The sequence below is a fragment of the Megascapheus bottae genome, chromosome 19, assembly GCF_031878675.1.
Source record: "Megascapheus bottae isolate mThoBot1 chromosome 19, mThoBot2.hap1, whole genome shotgun sequence".
NCBI lineage: Eukaryota > Metazoa > Chordata > Mammalia > Rodentia > Geomyidae > Megascapheus > Megascapheus bottae.
In genome coordinates, this window is record NC_143527.1 from 9,849,627 (window position 1) to 9,871,551 (window position 21,925).

The 21,925-nt window shown below is 37.6% G+C and overlaps 1 protein-coding gene, 1 long non-coding RNA gene and 1 pseudogene across 3 annotated transcripts in view; 1 reads left to right on the forward strand and 2 right to left on the reverse strand.

The window, feature by feature from the left end:
- The window catches only part of LOC150049620 (uncharacterized), a 51,896-nt pseudogene extending 43,042 nt beyond the window's left edge, over window positions 1–8,854 (reverse strand).
- Cdh20 (cadherin 20) overlaps window positions 1–21,925 on the reverse strand; it is a 177,550-nt gene that overhangs the window by 82,716 nt on the left and 72,909 nt on the right. The window lies entirely within an intron of this gene.
- The window catches only part of LOC150049619 (uncharacterized), a 286,277-nt gene that overhangs the window by 52,980 nt on the left and 211,372 nt on the right, over window positions 1–21,925 (forward strand). The gene's annotated exons all lie outside the window — the stretch shown is intronic.

Consider the following 21,925-nt stretch of genomic DNA (forward strand, 5'->3'; position numbering starts at 1 on the left):
TGATTTCATTAACTCAAAATAATTTGTAGTACCTTAGCTGAGAGTCTCTGTGAATGAAAGCAATACAATTATACTGTTTTAAATAATTCAGAGTGCCATGTTCCCTACTACCTATCCATCTGTACAGTATATTATTCTGTCTGCATAAGTATCAGATGCCAACATGCTGTTTGTTCTTTTATTTTTTTCATTGTCAGGGTAGTATATAGAGGGGTTATAGTTACATCTGTTAGGTAGTAGGTGCATTACTTCTTGCCCATTGATACCCCTTCTCATGTTTTGATCCTTTTAATTTTAATGCGAAACCAGTAGACATGCGACGATCACATTTGTGTGTGTGTGTGTTTAGTGTACATATATGTATTAATAATGCATGATAGAAAAGGAATTGTGTGTGACAGATCATATTTAGTTACAAATAAGGAAAGAACTCATTGCTTAGGAGTGTTCAGGTTGCAGGTGCATAGCAGAAGAGTTTTATTTCTTCCCTGACAGAAAAAATTTATCTTCTTAAAAGTCACCTTTATGCTTTCTACTTATCACTGGGAGGCTGCCTTCTGTATTTCAATTTTATGTGGATAAGCCATTAATTTTAAGTGAAAGACATTGTTCAGTGCTGGAATTAAATGAGGTTATTATTGATTTGAGTGGTGTAGATAAAGGGTTTTCGTTCATGTTTGGTGTTAATGAGAAAAGTCCTTATATGATTTTGGTTCTGTTAACTTTTCTGGAGTTGAATATAAAATACAAATGTAAATATAAATATTAAATCATCATGATGTTAAAAGCTACCAGTAATGTCCATAAGTACCAGGAATCAGGGGATACATTTGATTTCATCAAGGTTAGTAATTTTTCCTCAGTTGAGAGATTGATATGGTTCTTAAAACTGATTTTAGACATAAGAATCCAGACAGTTGGTATTGCTTATTGAGAAAGGAACTTCAAAAGACAATTTCCTTGAACCCAAGTTCAAGGTTTTAAATAATAATTCTGCTGGAAACATAACTTAGTGATAGAGTACCTACCTTGTAAACACAAGACCTTACTTCAAATTCCAGTACTTTCCCCAAACAAATAATAAAAAATTCTCCAATTTGTATTTTTTCTTAAAACCTCTAGAAATATTTCATTATGCCTTATACGCTAATGTCATCAGGTTGGCAATGTAGAGACAAACACTGGTATTTTAAAATGAATATTATCATTGTTTAAGTGGGAAATAGCCCCCACAGACTTATGTTGAAGGCTGGTTCCTAAGCTGTTGGTGCTATGTTGAGAAGTTCTGGAAATGTTAGAAAGTGGGACTCTTGAGAGGAAGCGGATCACCAGGACTGTGTCTTTCCCTCCCACTCCTTGCTTTCCTCCTTCCCTTTCCTGTTTCCTGTCTGTCATGTCCCTGCTGCCACAATGTTCTGTTTCACCATGGATTAACAAATCCAAGAACTGTGGGCTAAAGCCTCTGAAAATGAGAGCCAAAATAGATCTCTTCTTCTTTGTTTCAACCAAGTAGGGGCTTTTCACATGTATCCTTGTGAAAACAAAGCACAAGAATTGTGTCTAATATGGCCAAGGAAGCCAACTTAACTCTATTCAGAGTAATTTCAGGTAAGATTGAGGAGTATAGTAAATTATTTATTAACTAGGTCCTACTTTTCTTCATGCCACAAGCCAGACCATCTGAAAGGGAGATTTATATAACTTTTACGTGTCACTCCTCCTATCATCAAGTCATGCCAGACTTTTGTCTTTTCTAATCTGAAATGATATTAAACTCACTCAGGTGTTCTTGCCCAGTCATAGATACATTTTAGGCTTTTATTATTTGAAAACTTTGGTGTATCTGAGAAAAAGAGAAGGTTCTTAAATGTTTTGAAATACCTGGAATCCCATTATTCTCCTAAATGGTATAATTAGGTGAAGACAGGACTTTCTAAGGCTTTCCTTTGAGATAGAGACATGTTCAACTATCCTAAATGTATTAATATTCTTTTATTTGTTTTTATATTTAATGAGAAATCAAGATTACATTTTATGTTCTGATTCATGCCCTGCAGTATAAATAAGATGGGCTGAGTATCATTATCACTTTACAGATGAGAAAAATAAAGTTGAGAGGGCCAAATCCTTGCTTGGGCTTATGCAACCGATAAGTTATAGAATCTCAGCTAAAAACTGGTATTAAGCCTTTGTCATGTGTAGAGTAGCAAAGGGCTGTTGTGAAAGCATTCAGCTAGCCATAACTGGGCTACATAGGATGTATATTGCAGTGAAGGACTGAAGCCTGTGTTGGAGTATAGAATATTATTGGGAAGAGCAAGTGGGCACAAAGAAGTAGGCTTAAGCATATGTGAGGCTTGGCAACATAATCCCTGTCCCCCTGCCCTGTCGCATCTGACTGGCCGCAGTCTGTCAGTTTGTGTTCTGTTGTCTTTGACATCTTGCTGTTTCTCAAGATTCCACCTTTAATAGGCATGATGATTTCCTGTATTTATGTTTTAAAGGTTATAAAACTCCATTCAGTGGTATCAGTTAATCATCCTAATGCCTCAGAAACTTCTAGTGCAGTTTAAATGTCTTTCCTGAGTATCTCAGCTGAGTAATGATCTCTTAGTAAACTTCAGGTTCCCATAGCCAGAGCCTAAATTCGGTATATCTTACATGATCCAGCTGAACTAAGACATCCCAATATATATTCCTCTGTATTCATTTTTCTCCCCTTAAAGGAAAGGTTTAGTACTTTCATTACTTTTTTTTTTTACAAATTCTGTGGCCCAAAAAAATTTAGAACTATTGCAAATCTTCTTAGATAAAACTCTTGCTTATTAACTATAATCTTAGTGGTTGAGGAAAAAAGTTTTTTTGCAGAATTTAAAATGCTGTTTTTAAGGCTGGTCTTTTTGTAATTTTGGTTTAGAGTACTCTATTAAATTGTAGTGAGTTTAAAAACAAGAACAAATATATACCTGGCTATACAAAAGGAACAACTTTAAAGAAAGACAGAATAAGTAACTTATATCAGGTAATACAGGAAGAAGAAGCAGAATAAAATGAGAAAAGACTATTAGAGGAGCTGGGGAGCAACTGGTAACTCTTCTTTTTAAAAGGTAAATATCATAACTGAATTCCATGAAAGAGAAATTATACACCATCATCTTCATACATATGTCCAAATAGGGATTGTTAAAGGTGGGGTTTTTGGGTACAGAGATTGAGAGAGTACTGACAACTTAGTTCCTGTTACTAGAGGGCTACAAGATAAGAGATCGTAAGTAGTGTCATAATAGTGCACTGGACACTGGGTGATTTAAGGAAAACAGCTTGGGAGTTCTTCAGTGAGTGGTTTCTGTGAGTTAGGGATGGTGTTTGGCCTACTGGTAGAGTGCTTGCCTAGCATGCATGAAGATCCGGGTTGTATCCCTACATTTTCTCTCTTGTATGTGCTCTCTGATGATAAGAAAGAAGAGATTTCTGGATAAAAGACTCCATTATATTCATAAGGTTTTTCTCCTATGTGTCTTCTCTGATGGACAGTAAGGTCTATTTTCTGGGTGAAAGATTTTCCACATATGTTACATTCATGAAATTTCTCTCCTGTGTGTGTTCTCTGATTGAGAGTGAGGACCATTTTCTGGGTAAAAGACTTTCCACATATGTTACAATCATAAGGTTTCTCTCCTGTGTGCATTCTCTGATGTTCAGTAAGGTTTGCCGTCTAGGTGAAAAACTTTCCACATATGTTACATTCATAAGGTTTCTCTCCTGCGTGTCTTCTCTGATGAACAGTAAGTCATTCCTTCTGGGTGAAAGACTTTCCACACATGTTTCATTCATAAGGTTTCTCTCTTGTGTGTCTTCTCTGATGATCAGTAAGGTGTGACTTCTGGGTGAGAGGCTTTGCACATGTGTTGCATTCATAAGATTTCTCTCTCTTGTGTCTCCTCTGATGGAGAGTAAGGTTTACCTTCCAGGTGAATGACTTTCCACATTCATTACAACCATAAGGTTTCTCTCCTGTGTGTGTTCTGTGCTGGACAGTAAGGTATGACTTCCAGGTGAAACGCTTTGCTCATAAGTTACATTCATAAAGTCTCCCTCCTGTGTATATTCTCTGATGGACAGTAAGTTTTGACTTCTCAGTGCAAAATTTTCTACAAATGATACATTTATAGGGTTGCTCTCCTGTATATGTGTTCTCTGATGATGTGTAGGGTTTGACTTCTCGGTGAAAGACATCTCACACATGTTACATTCATAAGGTTTCTCTCCTGTGTGTCTTCTCTGATGGATAGTAAGTTTTCTCTTCCAGGTGAACGACTTTCCACATTCATTATATATGTGAGGTTTCTCTTTGTGTGTTCTCTGATGAACAATAAGGTTTGCCTTTTTGGTGAAAGACTTTACACATTTTTGGCAATCATATAGTCCCTATTCCATATGAATTCGCCAATGCTTGCTAAGAGCTGACTTCTGGGTGAATTTTTTCCTACATTCCTCACACTGATGGGGCTTCTCATCTGTGGGTGTTTGAGGTTATAAAGTCACGTCTGACTTCTGAGAGACAGATTTTTCACATTGGATATACTCATATGAATTCTCCTCTAGATATTTCCATTGAGATTTTTTTATGGTGTATTTGCTTCTTGAAAGATTTCTTACACTTGTTCTATGCTCAAGGATTCTCTCCTGTAAATATTTTCTGATATGTAGTGACCGGTGGTCTTAGGTAGAATGTTTTTGTACATTTATTACATTCAGGTGTTTCCTCCCTCTCTAAACTACTGCTTGGATATGGTGAGTAGATTTATCATAGTCTTCTTTGTGTACCTGGTTATTTCCAGACTTCCACGAAAACCCAATTATGCTTAAAAAATATGGTCTCTGAGTTTAATACCTTCCCTTCTTCACCATATTCAAAATACTGCGGCTCAACTCAACAGGCCTATTTCAAGCTCTGAAATAGAAATGGCAATTAGAGAACTTCCACCTAAGAAAAGCCCAGGGCCAGATGGATTCACAGCTGAATTCTATAAGGTCTTCAAAGCAGAGCTCACACCAATACTCCTCAAGCTCTTTAACGAAATTGAAAATGAAGGTTCCTTACCAAACTCATTCTATGAAGCCAGTATAACCCTCATCCCCAAACCAGACAGAGATTCATCAAAGAAAGAGAACTATAGACCTATATCTTTGATGAACATCGATGCAAAACTTCTCAACAAAATACTGGCCAACCGTCTACAACAACTCATCAAAAAAATTATACACTATGATCAAACTGGATTCATCACAGGGAGGCAAAGCTGGTTCAATATACTCAAATCAATTAATATAATTCAACACATCAACAGGAGCAAAGACAAAAATCACATGATTGTCTCAATAGACACGGAAAAGGCATTTGACAAGATCCAACACCCCTTTATGTTAAAAGCTCTGGAGAAACTAGGAATCCATGGAACATTCCTCAATGTAATAAAGGCTGTGTATGAGAAACCTACTGCTAGTATTACACTTAATGGTGAAAATCTAAAGCCATTCCCTCTAAAATCGGAATGAGACAAGGATGCCCACTCTCTCCACTCCTCTTTAACATAGTACTAGAATTCCTAGCCAGTGCAATAAGGCAAGAAGCAAGCATAAAGGGGATCCAAGTAGGGAAAGAGGAAATAAAACTATCCCTCTTTGCAGATGACATGATTCTGTATTTAAAGAATCCTATAGACTCTACTCCCAAGCTCCTTGAGCTGATCCAAAGCTTTGGAAGAGTAGCAGGCTATAAAATCAACCCTCAAAAATCAACTGCCTTCCTTTATGCCAACAGTGAGAGGAACGAGGCAATAATCGGGAAAGAAACTCCTTTCACAATAGCCTGAAAGAAAATAAAGTACCTAGGAATTAGCTTAACTAAGAATGTAAAGGACCTTTTTGACGAAAACTTTAAAACCCTAAAAAAGGAAATTAAAACAGAACTAAGGAAATGGAAAAACCTCCCATGCTCCTGGATTGGAAGAATCAACATTGTGAAAATGACAATCTTGCCAAGAGCTATCTACAAATTCAATGCAATACCCATCAACATCCCAATGTCATTCTTTAAAGAAATAGAAGAGGCAATCCAAAATTTCATATGGAATAATAAAAGACCCCGTATAGCAAAAACACTTCTTAGCAGAAAGAACAGCGCTGGAGGAATTTCAATTCCAAACTTTAGACTCTATTACAGAGCTATAATTCTCAAAGCAGCTTGGTACTGGCACAGGAACAGGCCTGAAGACCAATGGAATAGAACTGAGGACCCAGATATTAAACCACAGACCTATGGCCACCTAATCTTTGACAAGGGAGCCAAAAAAATAGAATGGAAGAAAGACAGCCTCTTCAACAAGTTGTGCTGGCAGAACTGGTTAAGCACCTGCAGAAAACTAAAGCTGGATCCTTCTTTCTCACCTTGCACTAGAATTAACTCCAAATGGATCAAAGACCTGGAGGTAAAAGCTGACACACTGAAAACTCTACAGGAAGGAATAGGAGATACACTAGGCCTCCTTGGCACAGGTCGAAACTTTCTTAATAAGGACCAAGAATCACAACAAATCAGAGAAAGGCTGGATAAGTGGGACTGCATTAAACTGCAGAGCTTTTGCATGGCAAAGGACATAGCTACTAAACTAATCAGGAAGCCTACAGAGTGGGAGAAGATCTTCACCAACCAAACAACAGACAAAGGCCTCATATCTAAAATATAAACAGCTCAAAAATTGAATCACTCCAAAACGAATCTCCATAGTAACAACCATCCCATTAAAAAATGGGCCAAAGACTTAAAGAGAATCTTCTCTGAAGAAGAAACAAAAATGGCCTATAGACACATGAAGAAATGCTCAACATCTCTGGTCATAAAAGAAATGCAAATCAAAACAACTCTAAGATTCCACCTCACTCCAGCTAGAATGGCCAGGATTAGGAAAACGAATGACAACAGATGCTGGAGGGGATGTGGCCAGGAGGGATCACTACTACACTGTTGGTGGGAGTGCAAACTTGTTCAACCACTATGGAAAGCAGTGTGGCAGTGCCTCAAAAGGCTAAACATGGAACTCCCCTATGACCCAGCAATTCCACTACTTGGCATTTACCCAACCACCCAGAAACAAGGACATACTAAACCCACCAGCACAACAATGTTCATTGCAGCACTATTCACCATAGCAAAGATATGGAACCAACCTAGATGTGACTCAGTTGATGAGTGGATCAACAAGTTGTGGTATTTATACACAATGGAATTCTATGCTGCTGTCAGAAAGAATGACATCGCCCCATTTGTTAGGAAATGGAAAGACTTAGAAAAAATCATATTAAGTGAAGTAAGTCAGACTCAAAGGAACTTAGGCTCAATGGTTTCCCTCATTTGTCATAATCAGTAGAAACCTTGGGCTCTACTAGCAGATATTTGCAATAGAGCAAAATCTTGATACATAAGGACATATAATGTGAAGCTAATTGAAAGGACCTCCAGGATAGTGAAACAAAAGCCATATAATGAATGATTGTTGTCCTTAATGTACTATGTTGTCTCTCATCTCCTTTGCTGTCCCTTGGTTATCTCATATTGGTATAGTATCTCACTTTGTTATCTGATATTTTGAATTTATTTGTATTTGGATATTTGAAATTTGATAGGGAAGGGGGGAAAACCAAGACGAGTGGGGGGTGTGGGGGGGGGGAGGGAAACGGATACCAAGACATGTGAAAGGGTATCAATGTATGTGAATTAATGCACCTTCTATCTGGCAAATATCATGTAACCCTTTTACTAATTACAATAAAAAAAATAAAGAAAAAAAATACTGCGGCTCATGAGGACTCTCAAATTTGTGACTAAAATGCTCTGAATACATGAAGGATTCTTTAACTACAGGAGACACATCTGGCCTATGTGTACCATGTATGTCATCAAACACGCTATAAAGAAGTGTGTTCTGACACTCAATGAATTCTTTGGTCTCCATCCCTAAGGAATCCAGATTATTCCTACTTAGCTGTGCCTTATGTTTTGAACTCAAATCAAAAGTTCTTACTAATCTCACTCTTTCTTCCATAGTTTAACTATTCATGACTGCTACATCACATAGATGAATTTTTCTGGCAGGTTTTAGTTATTTCTTCCATTTCTTGGCCGTCTGTGAAAGTCATTTCTTTATTTTTTTTTGCCAGTCCTGGGCTTGAGCTCAGGGCCTGAACACTGTCCTTGGACTTTCTCAAGGCTAGAGCTCTACCACTTGAGCACCACTTTTGGCTTTTTTTCTATGTATGTGGTACCGAGGAATCGAACCCGGGTCTTCATGCATGCTAGGCAAGCACTTTAACCACTAGGCCAAACTCCCGGCCTGTGAAAGTCATTTCTGAAGCTTCCCTTATCCATGGTTCTGCACCTTGCTCCAGCTTTACAATTAATAGGTTTGGGAAAACAGTGCCCCAAGGAAACCAGGTTGCTGTACTTCTTCAGCATTACATCTCTATACAGAGTCCTCTGAGCAATGTATAGGTCCTGCCACTCCTCACGGCTGAAGTCCACAGCCACATCATCAAATGACACCATCTCCAGAGATTCTTTCATTCTTTCCTGCTGTTGACAACGAACAGAAAATTCTGGAAGCATGGCTGTCAGGAGGTGGGGACTAGCAGAGTCTCTCTGGACTGCCCCTCTCCCTTTGGAACTCACAGTCCAGTGGCACAGGAAGCCCAGGACAATCAGTTCCACAGCCACCGCCTGCAGGAGTTGCTTCTCTTTCTGCTGTGTTGGAGACTGTGGTACTCTCCAAGCCCCTGCTCTGGGCTGGGTGCCCATCCCTTCTCAGGGTCTGGCACCACAAAGAGAGAGTCTTCTATTCTTTCCTGTTGTTGTTGACAATGGACAGAAGATTTTGGAAGCACGGCGAAGAGAGAGTCTTTTTTCTTGTTGTTGTTGACAATGAACAGGAGATTTTGGAAGCATGGCGAAGAGAGTCTTCCATTCTTTCTTCTTGCTGTTGACAATGGACAGGAGATTCTGCAATCATGGCTTAAACATCCAACTATGAAGAGCTACTCATACAAATGGGGGTGCAGTCCTCTAAGATGGAGTCATAGAACAAAATGGAGTTGCAGAAGCTGACATCAGTTCCATAGATTGAGATTCTTCAAGTTACAGCTCCCAAGGTCCACTGATGTGAGGCAAGTCGACTGCCCTGGGCACTGACCGAATGTTCCCATGTTCTGCTTGGTCTTACAATGTTTCAGGAGGCAAACAGTAACTTTGAAGAAGAAACTCACCTTTGCTCTTCCCCGTAACTGGTAACTCTTGGGTAAGTCATTTGAGAGGGTGTGAGCAGAAAACAGACAAAGTTACCTTTGTTTGGTGTTTTCAGCAGTGATGCTGAGGGGAAGGGGCATGTTATTTTCATGGATAACTTAGAATAATGGAGGTGGGATGGATTAGAGATTGTGGAATAATGTACATAGTCTGCAACATGTCTGAAAATTTGTTATTTTTCTATAAGTACATGTGACATGATTACTGTGTCCTTAATTATGACTAGCCTTAATATTATATATCTAATGAATAATTGTATAACTTTGATACAAAAGGTAGGGCAGCTTCTGTCTGACCTCCTCTTGAGATGCTTATTATTGCAACACAGCCATTATGCTTTGAGAATCCCAGATTATATTGACCCTTTGCCTTGGCAGAGATCCCAGATAAATCCAAAATTGGCATTCCTATAACTGAACCATATGGGATATAGATCCTCAAATCTTTGGTTGAACTACCCCAGCTGATGCCACATAGAACAGAAGGGGAGCCTTCTCTGTTGAGCCCTACCCAAATTGCATATCTGTGTGGAAAATAAGTAGTTGTTGTTTTAAGCTGCTAAATCTGGATGGTTTTATTGCAGTAATAGAAAACTAAAATAGAATTTTAGGGAAATAATCAACAGATAAGCTCCTGTCTCTGTCAGTATGGTCTGTCCAATGAGTAAGCATGTTGGACTTTGAATAATCAGAGTTCAAATCTTTGACCACTCATGTGACTTTATTTAACATTTCAAGGTTTTTTTCTGTCTTTAAAGTGAGAATAATATAGACCTGTGGCATTGTTGTAATATTTGGACATGGTTCAAGTACCTAGCCTTTGTTATTAAAGAAGTTTGGAGAGTGCAGGAGATTCAACACAGATTTGTTTTACTTCTGGTTACATTGCTCTCTACCTGTGTAGACTAGGGAATGAATGCATAACTCACAACTCAGAACTCATGCACTCACAACTCCTAAATCATGAAAGTGAAGGGTGAAACCTGCCTTGCAACATTGTTACAGGTGAGAAATATTGTCTGTAAGACCTAGCACAGAGACTGGCACAAAGTAGGCACTAAGTAAATGACAGATAAAATAATAAATTTTTTGTGTGCTGAGACAAAGACTTAATTGAATTCAGTGCCTCATACTCTCGCTTTGCTTTTTTTAAATTTTATTTTATTATCAGAATGACGTATAGAGGGGTTACAGTCACATTTATACTATGAGTACATTACTTCTTGAATACGGATATCCCTTCCCATGTTTTTTCCCACATCCCCCTTCCCTCCCCTTCTCCCAATTTGTAAAGTTCATTTCTAACATATTGTTTTGTGAATGTTGCTGTTATATTGGTTTACGCTTTGTCCTGGGCTTGGGCTCAGGGCCTGAGCATTGTCCTTGGATTTTCTCAAGGCTAGCACTCTACCACTTGAGCCTCAGCACCACTTCTGGCTTTTTGCTATATATGTGGTACTGGGGAATCGAACCTGGGTCTTCGTGCATGCTAGGCAAGCACTCTACCACTAGGCCAAACTCCTGGCCCCTCATCACCTTTTTTTAACCCTTTCCTTCCCTACTCCTTTCCATGTTTTTCTCTCACTTTCCCTTCTCCATCCTTCCCAATCATCTTGTTTTTCCCTGTTCCTTTCCCTATTTCAAATAAATAAGCACACACACACACACACACACACACACACACACACACACACACACACACACACACATATATAATATACCAGGTAACAAAGTCCGATACAGTAACAACATGAGATAAACCATAAGGGGAGAAAAAGAAAATAAATAACTTCACATAGTACATTAAGGACTTCACATAGTACATTAAGACCAACACTAACAAAAATAAACCTCTTGTTTTCATATCCTGGAGTTTATTTTGCTTAGCTCCATCCTATATGTCCATATGCACATAGCTTTTGCATTACTGTGATCCTCTGCTAGGAAAATCCTAGATGCATATTAATTATTACAAATGAGGGAAGCCATGGAGCCTATTTTTCTTTAGATCTGGCTTACTTCACTTAATATGAATTGTTGCCCTAGTCTTTTCATTTCCTTACGAATGGGGCGATGTCATTCTTTCTGATGGCAGCATAGAATTCCATTGTGTATAAATACTACTACTGAGGGGTATCTGGATTGATTCCATATCTTAGCAATGGTTAATAATGCTGCAGTGAAGATGGTTGTGCTGGTATGTTTAGTATTGCCTTGCTTATAGACATTTGGGTAAATGCCCAGGAGTCTTTCTTTGCTTTTCCACTGAAGATTGACATACCATTTAAGTCACACCTCCATTTCTAGCACATACAATAATAATAATAGGTATAATAATTATTATTACAGTACTTAACTTATGACTTGCGTGTATGGAAGATAGTAATATTTTAAGTCAAGTACTAAAGTGTTTGAGGGAGTTGGAGGAAGGTTCTAGCATTTGTTGAAAATGATGACTAATTTTCAAAAAGGATGATACTTATAAGTGATATAAATTTTAAAAGAAAAATTTGTGAATAGTATAATAAAAGATTTAGAAAAGCACTTAGATCACATTTTTCTAGCCCTCTGTTTAGGAGGAATGAGATTAAAAACATTAAATAGTAAGTTTTAAAATACTATAAAAAGTCACAAAAATGAATTGGAACCTTAAGAGACTAAAAGCCATTCAGTATTTCTTGCTTTTGTCTCACCAATGTCACTACAATTGAGTGAACACGTTCTGCTTATGAATTCTATATTTATTGCTTATTTACTTCACCTAATAAAAAGAACAGACAGCAGCCAGATGAGCTCCAACTCTAAATTTGGTTCTTTCTTAAGTTCAGTGAAATTGATTCAACAGAATGTTTAACACACCAGAAGCATAAATACACTGTTTTTAGTCAACTTTTTACAAAATGAATATGAGAGGAAGATTAAAAATTAAAATTGTGAAAAGAGATTCAGAAGATAAAGACTTCTTCTCTTGAGTATATTGGAGTTATAAACCTAAACACAATAATATGCCAAGTTATCATTGATTTCCCTATATGGGAATTTCAAGTCAATTTTAAGAGAAATGTGTAATACAAAGGCGAAAGCATGGAACACTAATTAGTGTCATATCTCAGGCATCGAACAATACCTGACCTCATGGTCAGTCAGCTTGAAAATAGGAAGACATTCGATGAAGAACATTTGTTGTGAATGTTTCTCTGTATTTCATTTGAGATTCTTAGCTTGCTATACTGTCATGTGCTTTGAGCTTTGTTGATTGATTAAGTAGCTGATATCCCTACTCGTCTTTGTATTTGCACACTCTGCATTGTGATCCAATTAAGAATGGAATCTTAGGATTTTGATATGGGGGTTCATGAAAGTAGAAAGATCACAGTCTGAGGCCAGCCTCGTATCTCCTTTCTTTACTTTGAAACCATGAAAGCCTAATTGGAAAAAAAGAAAAATAAAAGTGCTCAGAGATGGCTCAAGTGGTGTAAGACTTATTTAGCAAATTCAAGGCCCATCCTGATCTCACAAAAGCAAACAAATAAACAAACCCAAGTTTCATGACAGATGGAAGAAGCATGAGTCAAATTCAAGTACACAAGCAAATGGAAACTCTTTGCTTGCTTCATACTCACTAACATTCTATTTAGTAGAGGAAATCAGATTGTCAAGTCAAAGTCAAAGTGGCTGTGTGTGCTTTTACTTATGCTACTGGAGGCCTTGAAAGTCACAGGGCAGTGAGAGTGATGCGTAACCCTGTGTAGGAAACAGTAATTAGCCACAGAGAGAACTATTCCAAAGGTAGAATGGGGAAGCTGTTTGTAGAAATGCTTGATGAAATTCACTAACACAGCAAGAATTTGTCACAGAAAAAGCCAAAACAACCCATAATTGATACATGACAGTATGCTAGCACAAATTTGGTTATATAATATATGTATATATATATATATTTTTTTGAAATGTAAGTGTTCAAGAAGAGAAGAATGCCAAAACTGTTCTCATTTTTCTTGATTAACTCACTCCAGTTCTTTCTCTTCCTTCATTTGTGGTATATAATGAATCACCATCTCTTGGTTTAATAATTTTGTATATTTCACATTTTGTCAAATTTCCTTGGTTTTACTTTTTTTAAAGTAGGAAAAAATATCTTTCTCTACTCTCAAAAATGGTTGAGGTAGCAAAATAAGCTATATATGTTGCTGTAGATTAATTTGGGCCCTAATTATAAAACTATTTTTTAATCTGAATTGTAAATTGATTGCAAACAGCTAAATCAGAGACTTAATTTGTTTTATAGAAACAGGTAACTTTGCCTACTATATGACATGCTATGTAGAAAATGCTGTAAATGCTTCATAGTATGTACTTTGTGCTCTTCTCTTTCTGAAGATGTTAGAATGCTTCTTCCATTGACAAGCCTTCCTTTGAACATTGCCACTTTATTATTTGGGAAGTATGACAGTCACAAAATCATGTTGCTTTGTTAAAAATGAATACATACCAATACTTCAGTACCTACATCCATCTATTAGACAACATGATTTGAAATAGCCTTAGAAAATGTGAGTATTGTAGATATTTGTTTTTATCAAAGCCCTATGTATTTGTTCATTAAAGGTGACCTCTGCCTGTCTGTTTCCCTTCTTGTGTTGTATGGAACCTCTACCTCCAGTAAGAGCGCAGGTGCTTTTTTTCCTGCTCTAAGCACATACCTGAGCATCTTATTGCTAGGGAAGAAATCCCATAATGTCTTCAGGAGTCATCAATGTCAGAGGAGTTGAGAAGAAAGAAGAGAAGAGACAGACAGAAAAGACAGAACTCTGGTACAGAATAGGAATACATGACAAGAATAGATAGAAATGGAGATATTCTAAGTTTGAATTCAGAGGAGACCAGCCAGTCAAGCTCACAAACACCTGTTGGGATATCACTGATCCCACTTTCTGGCCTTCCATTGTTTCACTGCTCAAAAATCTTTGTTCTTGGTTGGAACATCTATGGCAAATAAAGCAGTATTCTCAATTCTACCTCAAGATTTTCTGTGCTTAAATTTTTCCCAATCCAAGCTGCTGGGAAAGAAGAGTAGTAGCAGTAAATTATTACTGAATTATGGGATTAAAATAATTCCAATACTTTTTAGATTCTACATCCAATTGCTGTATATATGACCTGGCAGTCAGAGAAGTAAAATAAGTTCTTCAGGGTAATGCGAGCTATAGAGTCAGTATCTGAGTCAGGCTCCTGACTCAGTGTTCTTAACCCTGAACTTAATTCCTTTATTTCTCTTGAACCATTTCACAGTGACTTTGGATAAGGAGGAATCAGGAGATGTTGCAGTTACTATCTGTGGCACCAATGGGGTTAAAAATCTTTCCAACATGCAAGCTTTTTAGTACACCTATTCAGCCCTTCATTTAACAATATTTAATAACATCTATTATAAATTCCATGTGTTATACAGCAAGCACACAGGGCCAATAATACTTTATGCATTCTCATCAAGAGTGAAATTATAAAGCCCATAAATGGCCTGATGGAAGAGGATGATGAGCATGAGGCTCACAAATCACATTTTCTTGGCTGAAAGAGCAGAGTGATTGTGGACAGGAATCCTTCCACGGTGACAGGCCCACAGGGAACCATCTGACAAGTGAGCAGGACATATAAAGACATCTGCCATTTATGTTTTGTTCTGGTCAAGGCTGAAGGTAGCAATGGGATACTTGCCCTTGCTGTGAATTAATCTTTACAGCTTACATGACTCATGATTAACTGTGGCTCTTGAATACTTGTTCAGTGCAGCACATTATGCTAAGAAAGTATGATTGTCCTTTAGTATTGATCAGGGAGAGGGTACAAGACACCCCATGGACACGTAAGCGTCTTGGGTGTCTATGGTGCTTATATAAAATGGCATAGTATTAGCATATACCCCACACATTACCTCTTGTATAGTTTAAATCATTGAGAATACTTACACTTACAAAATATAAACCTATGCTTAGTATAGAGACATGTCAGTCCACAGTTGGTTGAATCTACAGATGAGGAACCTATGAGTGTCACTCAGCATTCCCTAATTATTATAACAAAGTACTTGAAATAATAAAGAAAATTTAGGGGCCAGGAGTTTGGCCTACTAGTAGAGTGCTTGCCTAGCATTCATGAAGACCCAGGTTTGATTCCTTGGTACCACATACATAGACAAGCCAGAATAGGTGCTTTAGTTCAAGTGGTAGAGTGTTAGCCTTTAGGAAAGCCCATGAACAGTGTTCAGGCCCGGACTTCAAGCCCCAGGACTGGCTAAAAACAAAACAAACAGTTTAAAGAAGGACACGTTTATTTTGGTTCACTACATCATGGATTAACATCCTAAGCAAAAGAATGAAATCACACATGACCATTTAGTGTCTGATTCTGTTACTATGAAATATCTAGAGCACTCTATAGATATAGAAAATAGATCCGTGATTGCTTAGAGGGTGTGTGTGTGTGTGTGTGTGTGTGTTTTATGTGTAACTATAAAGTATCAGAATGTGTACAGAGTTTATTTTTAGTATATTAAAGTGTTCTAAAATTTGTGGTTATGACTGTATAGCTCCAAAAAGGTACTGAAAACATTGAAAATACATACTTTAAATGGGTGAAATAATAGTTTATAATATACTTTAAAAACCTTGAGTTTTCTTTTGGTAGATCATGTATAAATATGCTTCTGATCTTTTCTCTTTTCTAGGATATTGTACCCCTGGCTATATTGCAGATGTTTAAAAATAAATTTTATTTTATTGTAAAGGTGTTGTACAGAGGTGTTAGTTATATAAGTAAGATGATGAATACATTTCTTATTGAATAGTGTTACCCCCTCCTTCATTTCCTTCCACTTTCCATCCCCCCTTGACTCCTCTCTCCCACCCCCTAAAGCTGTGAAGTTCATTTCTAACAGTATCTTGCGAGTATTACTTCTTGCATTGGTTCATCCTTTGTCCTTTGTCTCACCATTTTCTGATTCCTCTTCCCTTCCCCAAATCAGATAAACATGTACACAAGACACAGTGAACCAAAATTAAACACTGAAAAAAAGGAAAATTAAGCTTACACAGTTCATTAAAAAAACAAGCAACAATAACAAAAGCCCTCTTGTTTCCATTTCTTGTAGTTTACTTCAAATAGCATAATTTGTTATGGTCAGATGTATGTAGTTCCTATACAGATACTAATTATTAGAAATTTGTTTTGCAAGTGTTAACTTTTCTTTTTGTGGGTCATGGGACTTGAACTCGGCCTGGGCAGTCCCTGAGCTCTTCAGCTTAAGGCTGCTACACTACTCCTGTGTCTGGGTGTTGTCCCTGAGCTTTTCAGCTCAAGACTACCCCCCTCCCCTTGAGCCAAGCCCCACTTCTCATTTTCTAGAGACTAATTGGAGATAAAAGTCTCAGATCCTTTTGTGCCTGGGCTGGCTTTGAACCTTGATCCTCAGATTTCAGCCTCCTGAGTAGCTAGGATTACAGGTGTGAGCCACTGCACATGGCTGCAACTATTAACTTCTTTTTCTGTGTGTGATACTGGAGTCTGAAGTTAGGCCTTTGCACTTACTGTGCAGGAGCTCTACTACTTGAGCTATGCTGTTGACCCTTTTGCTTATCTTTTGAATGAGATCTCACGTTTTTGCCTGGGGCTAGCCTGGATTACAGTTTTCTCCCTGTGTAACTGGGATAATATGTATATATCATTGCATCCAGCTATTTGTTGAGATGGAACCTCGTAAGTAGTTTTCTCAGTCTGGCATGAATTGTTACCCTGTTTTAATCCTCTCCAATAGCTACTCTTACAGCTGTGAGCCATTACACCTAGTTACAAAGGCTTATTGTTTATATTTGTCCATCTGCACTCAGTATTATGCCTGGCCAACTCCCCTCCCAACAATTCTGTAACAGTTTTCTCTTATTCTTATGTGCCTCTCTCTCTCCCATGTGGCTCTTATCCATTTTATTATTAAGACATGCTCAAGTCATTGTGGTCATCAGATTCCATGTAACTGACAAGAGACCAAATCACTACTTCCTTTTTTGGAGTTTAATTTTCCTATTGGAGTTTGGCATAGATCACCAGGGCTAGTGGACACCCTGACAGCATGCATGCTGTCTTCCTAGCAAAATCATGAGGATGTGTCATAAGAATACTGCAGCAAAGATGAGCAGTGACTACAAATGTTTATTCAAATTATGACTGACTTCCCTGCAAAGAAAATGAATCACAGAATATGCTGCTGATGTAGGCCATTAAGTCAGTCCTTGCGGAACAAGCAGCACTGACCTGTCATGGAGGGAACAATGAAAAACAATACATAGATTTTTTTTTGAGTCCAACACAGGGCTTGAATTCTAGGCTTGGGCACTGTCCCTGAGTTCTTCAACTCAAGGCTACCATCCTACCCCTGGAGCCACCGTGTCACTTTCTGGTTTTCTAGTGGTTAATTGGAGATGAGAGTTTGAGTCTTTAGTGCTGTGGCTGGCTTTGAACTGAGATCCTCAGATCTTAGCCTCCTGAGTAGCTAGGATTACAGGCGTGAGCCACTGTGCACAAACGCAGATGTTTTAATTCTACTCAGACTCCACCCATAAGAACAACCTATTTACCTATTTAGAATGTAGTTAGAAAACTTTACTTTTGTTGAGAAGTACAAAAAGTAAATACCTTACCAAATGAGTCCTTTGCCAGTTTTCTTGGCCTATGCATGAAGGTAAAGAATGCCATTTCCCTCATATTATTTTTCTCTTCCCCTAAGGCTTTGAAATACCATTTTCAAACTCTTTGTAAATTTCGTGTCCTTTACCCTTCTATACACGGTACTATATTTCTTTAAAAAGTTATTTAATGGGAGCTTATTGTGTGCTAGACCCTTTTCTAAGAGCTTTATATAGGTTAAAGCATTTAATTTTTATAACACTCTGGAAGGAGATTTTCTTTATTCTCATTTTAGACCAAGGCACAGAACTAGGAAGTGAGGGTTGGGTGCCCATGGTCTAGGTGAGATTTTTCTAGAGTCACCTGGTCACCACTCCTTGAGGGGAAGGTTACCATCTTGGTTTGTCCCTCATACTTCTTGCCCTGTTTTCACTTTTCTTCTGGGCTGTTGCTTCTCTTAGGGTATAGGACATACTTTCTGACCTGTGGAGAAATGACAGTGTTGTAACTTGCCATTTCTACCATTACCCTGTCCATAATTCCTGCTCAATGACAACTTCAGATAGTAAAGTCAGGGGAACTTCAGCCTTGACTGACCATCTCTGAAATAAGCATGTCTAGATCTGATTTTGCTTTCCCTTCCAAATGAAATTCTTAGCTTATACTTGCTCTTTCTATGAAAAGTTTTCAGGAGGCAGGGAGGGAAGAAGATAAAGCTAGAACTAACGCTAGAGCCAGATATTACTTATAGCCCAAACTTCATATTAATGGACCCCAAATCCATTGATTCAACCAACTGGGCTAAAAAAATTCTGGACAAAATTGCCTCTGTATTTAACCTGTACAGACTATTTTTATTGTAATTTTCCCCTAAACAATATAGTTTACAACTATTTGCATAACTTTTGTTCTATCTTAAGTATATAAGTAATCTAGAGAAAATTTAAAGTGTGCTGGATAATGTGTATAGGTTATTTGCAAATTCTGCATAGTTTTAGGTAAAGGGACTTAAGATAAATTGAATTTGATATATCCAGCAATCTTGGAACCAGTCATTCACAGAGACCAGGTAATGATAGATGTGAATGTACATGCCATTTAAATAATCTGTCTATCATCTTTCTTTTTTCTTTCTTTCTATCTATCTACCTGTCTTTTAGGTAATATTAAGAGATAGTTTAGAAATTCTGGAATCTAATTATTAGCCCTATTATTGACTTTCTTTTTCATTATTTGAAGAAAAACTGGGATGTGAACATTGAAGAATTCCCTTAAAGGGTTTGACCTAGGCATGGCCTAGGGTTGGATTGCTATGTCATTCCTGTTATTGTTCAAAAGACAAAAATGTGAAGAATAAAAAGGCAATATATGAGTTTAAATTGCATAAGCAGAAGGTAGTTGCTTATCTCAAGTGCGATACTAAGAGGGCTACCTCAAAGCAAATGTCAAAAAGAATATACATTCTGGGAACTGGTTTTTCACAGACTACATTGACTAATCCTAAATCAATGATGTCTGACATTAAATAAAATGAGTATATACAAAAGTCTGTATGGATTAGATTTAAATAGTATAGTCACTGTGTATTTTATAAGTTCCCATAACATGATGGATATAGTATTGATTGGAAAGAGCATAATCTCTAGCCTAGAGTGAATTAAGTCTAATTTAGACATAGATCATAATTATTGCTAATACTTCAGTGTTGCTCAGGGACTAGAAAAATAAGGAGTCTTGGGTTGGCTTACTCTCCATTAGTAAGCCCACACAAGATGGCAGGTGAGACTTCTGTGTCTGTAACATCTGGTTTATAAGCAAAAGATGAGAGATGCTTGAAATATAGTCTAATTTGTATTGTATCAACTGCTAATCTGACTTGTCCATCATGTTTTAGTCAGTGTAGGACAAGTAGGCTAAAATGGATATACGTTTCAGAGAATAGGAGGAAAGCAAATGCAATTGAGAAACAACGCTTTAGAAAGATTGAAATCTTGAAAATGAGATAGCTATCTTGGCATATGCTATATCCTTTAATTAATTTTGGTACTTTAGGAAACAATTATGCCTTATTATGTTGAAAGAATTTAATTTAGCACTTGGAAGTGAAACATACACAGTTAATTTTTTAGCATTTGGAAGTGAAAAATATAGGTAATATATATTAAACTGGAGAATTTCATAGTATTTCATCTGTACAGAATTAGATCACAAATCCTTCAATTTAGTGATTTGGTTATGAGGATGGAGAAGTCAGGAGGTGGGGAGTGTGACATCATCATGATCAAACAGAGGATCTTTTTGGTATCACAGATACATCACACAAAGAAGACAGATGGAGGAAGAGGAGGGAAATGGGGAGGGGAGGATAGGAAGTGGGAAGGTAATAGCCAAGCATGGTGGGATGCACTTGCAAGCCTAAGCACTACTGTGGAGAAAGAGGCTGGAGGAATGAATTCAAAGCCAGCTTTGGCAACAGAGTGAGACTCTGCCTCAAAAAATAAGAAAAGACACACACAAGCCACACGTGGTGGCTCACACCTGTAATCCTAGATACTCAGGAGCCTGAGATATGAGAATTGTGGTTCAAAGCCAGACTGGGCACTAAAGTCAATGAGACTCTTATCTACAATTAACCACTAGAAAACAGGAAGTGGTGCTGTGGCTCCAGGGTTAGGGTTATAGCCTTGAGCTGAAGAGCTCAGGGACAGCCCATAGTTCAAGCCCCACAACTGACAAACAACAACAACAACAACAACAACAAAAACCCAAAAAACCAAAACCACACACAAAAAACAATGAAAAAAGCAAAATCTTGAAACAAGAAGGTTCTGAAGAGAATCAGTGTGGGTTGAATAGAAATTTAAGCTTGTGACATATCATTCAGGGCTGGATGGTAGATGGGAGAAACAGTATTGATCCTGGTAGCAGTTTTTAGTATAGAGCATTTATGCTGTCAAAGTTTAATACCTAAAGCAGTGGTCTGTTCACATCAACAAGTAAGTGCTTACACTAACGAAAGCTTGAGACAGAGGAAGAGCCAAGCTCAGTGCTAGGATGATAATGCCCTAAGTTGGCTGATAAGTGACTGAGTATGGTCTTGTAAAGCTATTCTCCCCAGCTACCTACACCCTGGCCTTCTTCCTTGATCAAGACCTGTTGTCCTCATTTTTACAATCCATTCTGCATTGTTTTTTTTTGTCTGTTTTTTTGCCAATCCTGGGCTTGAGCTCAGGGCCTGAGCAATGTTCTTGGGCTTTCTGAAGGCTAGCACTCTACCACTTGAGCCACAGCACCACTTCTGGCTTTTTCTTTGTATGCAGTACTAGGGAATCGAACTAAGGTCTTCATGCATGCTAGGCAAGTACTCTACCACTAGGCCAAATTCCTGGCCCTGATTGTGCTTTTTGATGTTCTCAGAATTGACCCACTGGACCAAGCCTCTGCTATCCTAATGCTAACAATAACATTGTTTCTTCTAGTAGCCCTAGGACTTATCCTAAGCCACAAAATTGGCAATTACATATTTTATCCTCCCTCACCCCTCAGTCTTGGGAAGAGTTAACTTTCATAGAAAATAGTGAGAAAAGATTTGGAAATGTTTTATAAACACAGAAAGTATTTTCTTCTTTGTTAATATTTAAGGACTTAGGACAGTAAGTAAACAAAAGTGATTGAAAAATATATTGCTTTTTGTGCAAAAGAGAATCCCCATATGGACATAAAGAAAAATATTATAATCACTGGCACATATTTTTTCCTGTTTTATAGATCAAGTGTGTTAAGGAGATGAGGGGTAGTTTTATTTTTGAATGATAAGATCTTTTATACTTGCTAGTTACATAAAAGTGACCATTTTAATTACAAACTACATTTTAAAATACAATAATTT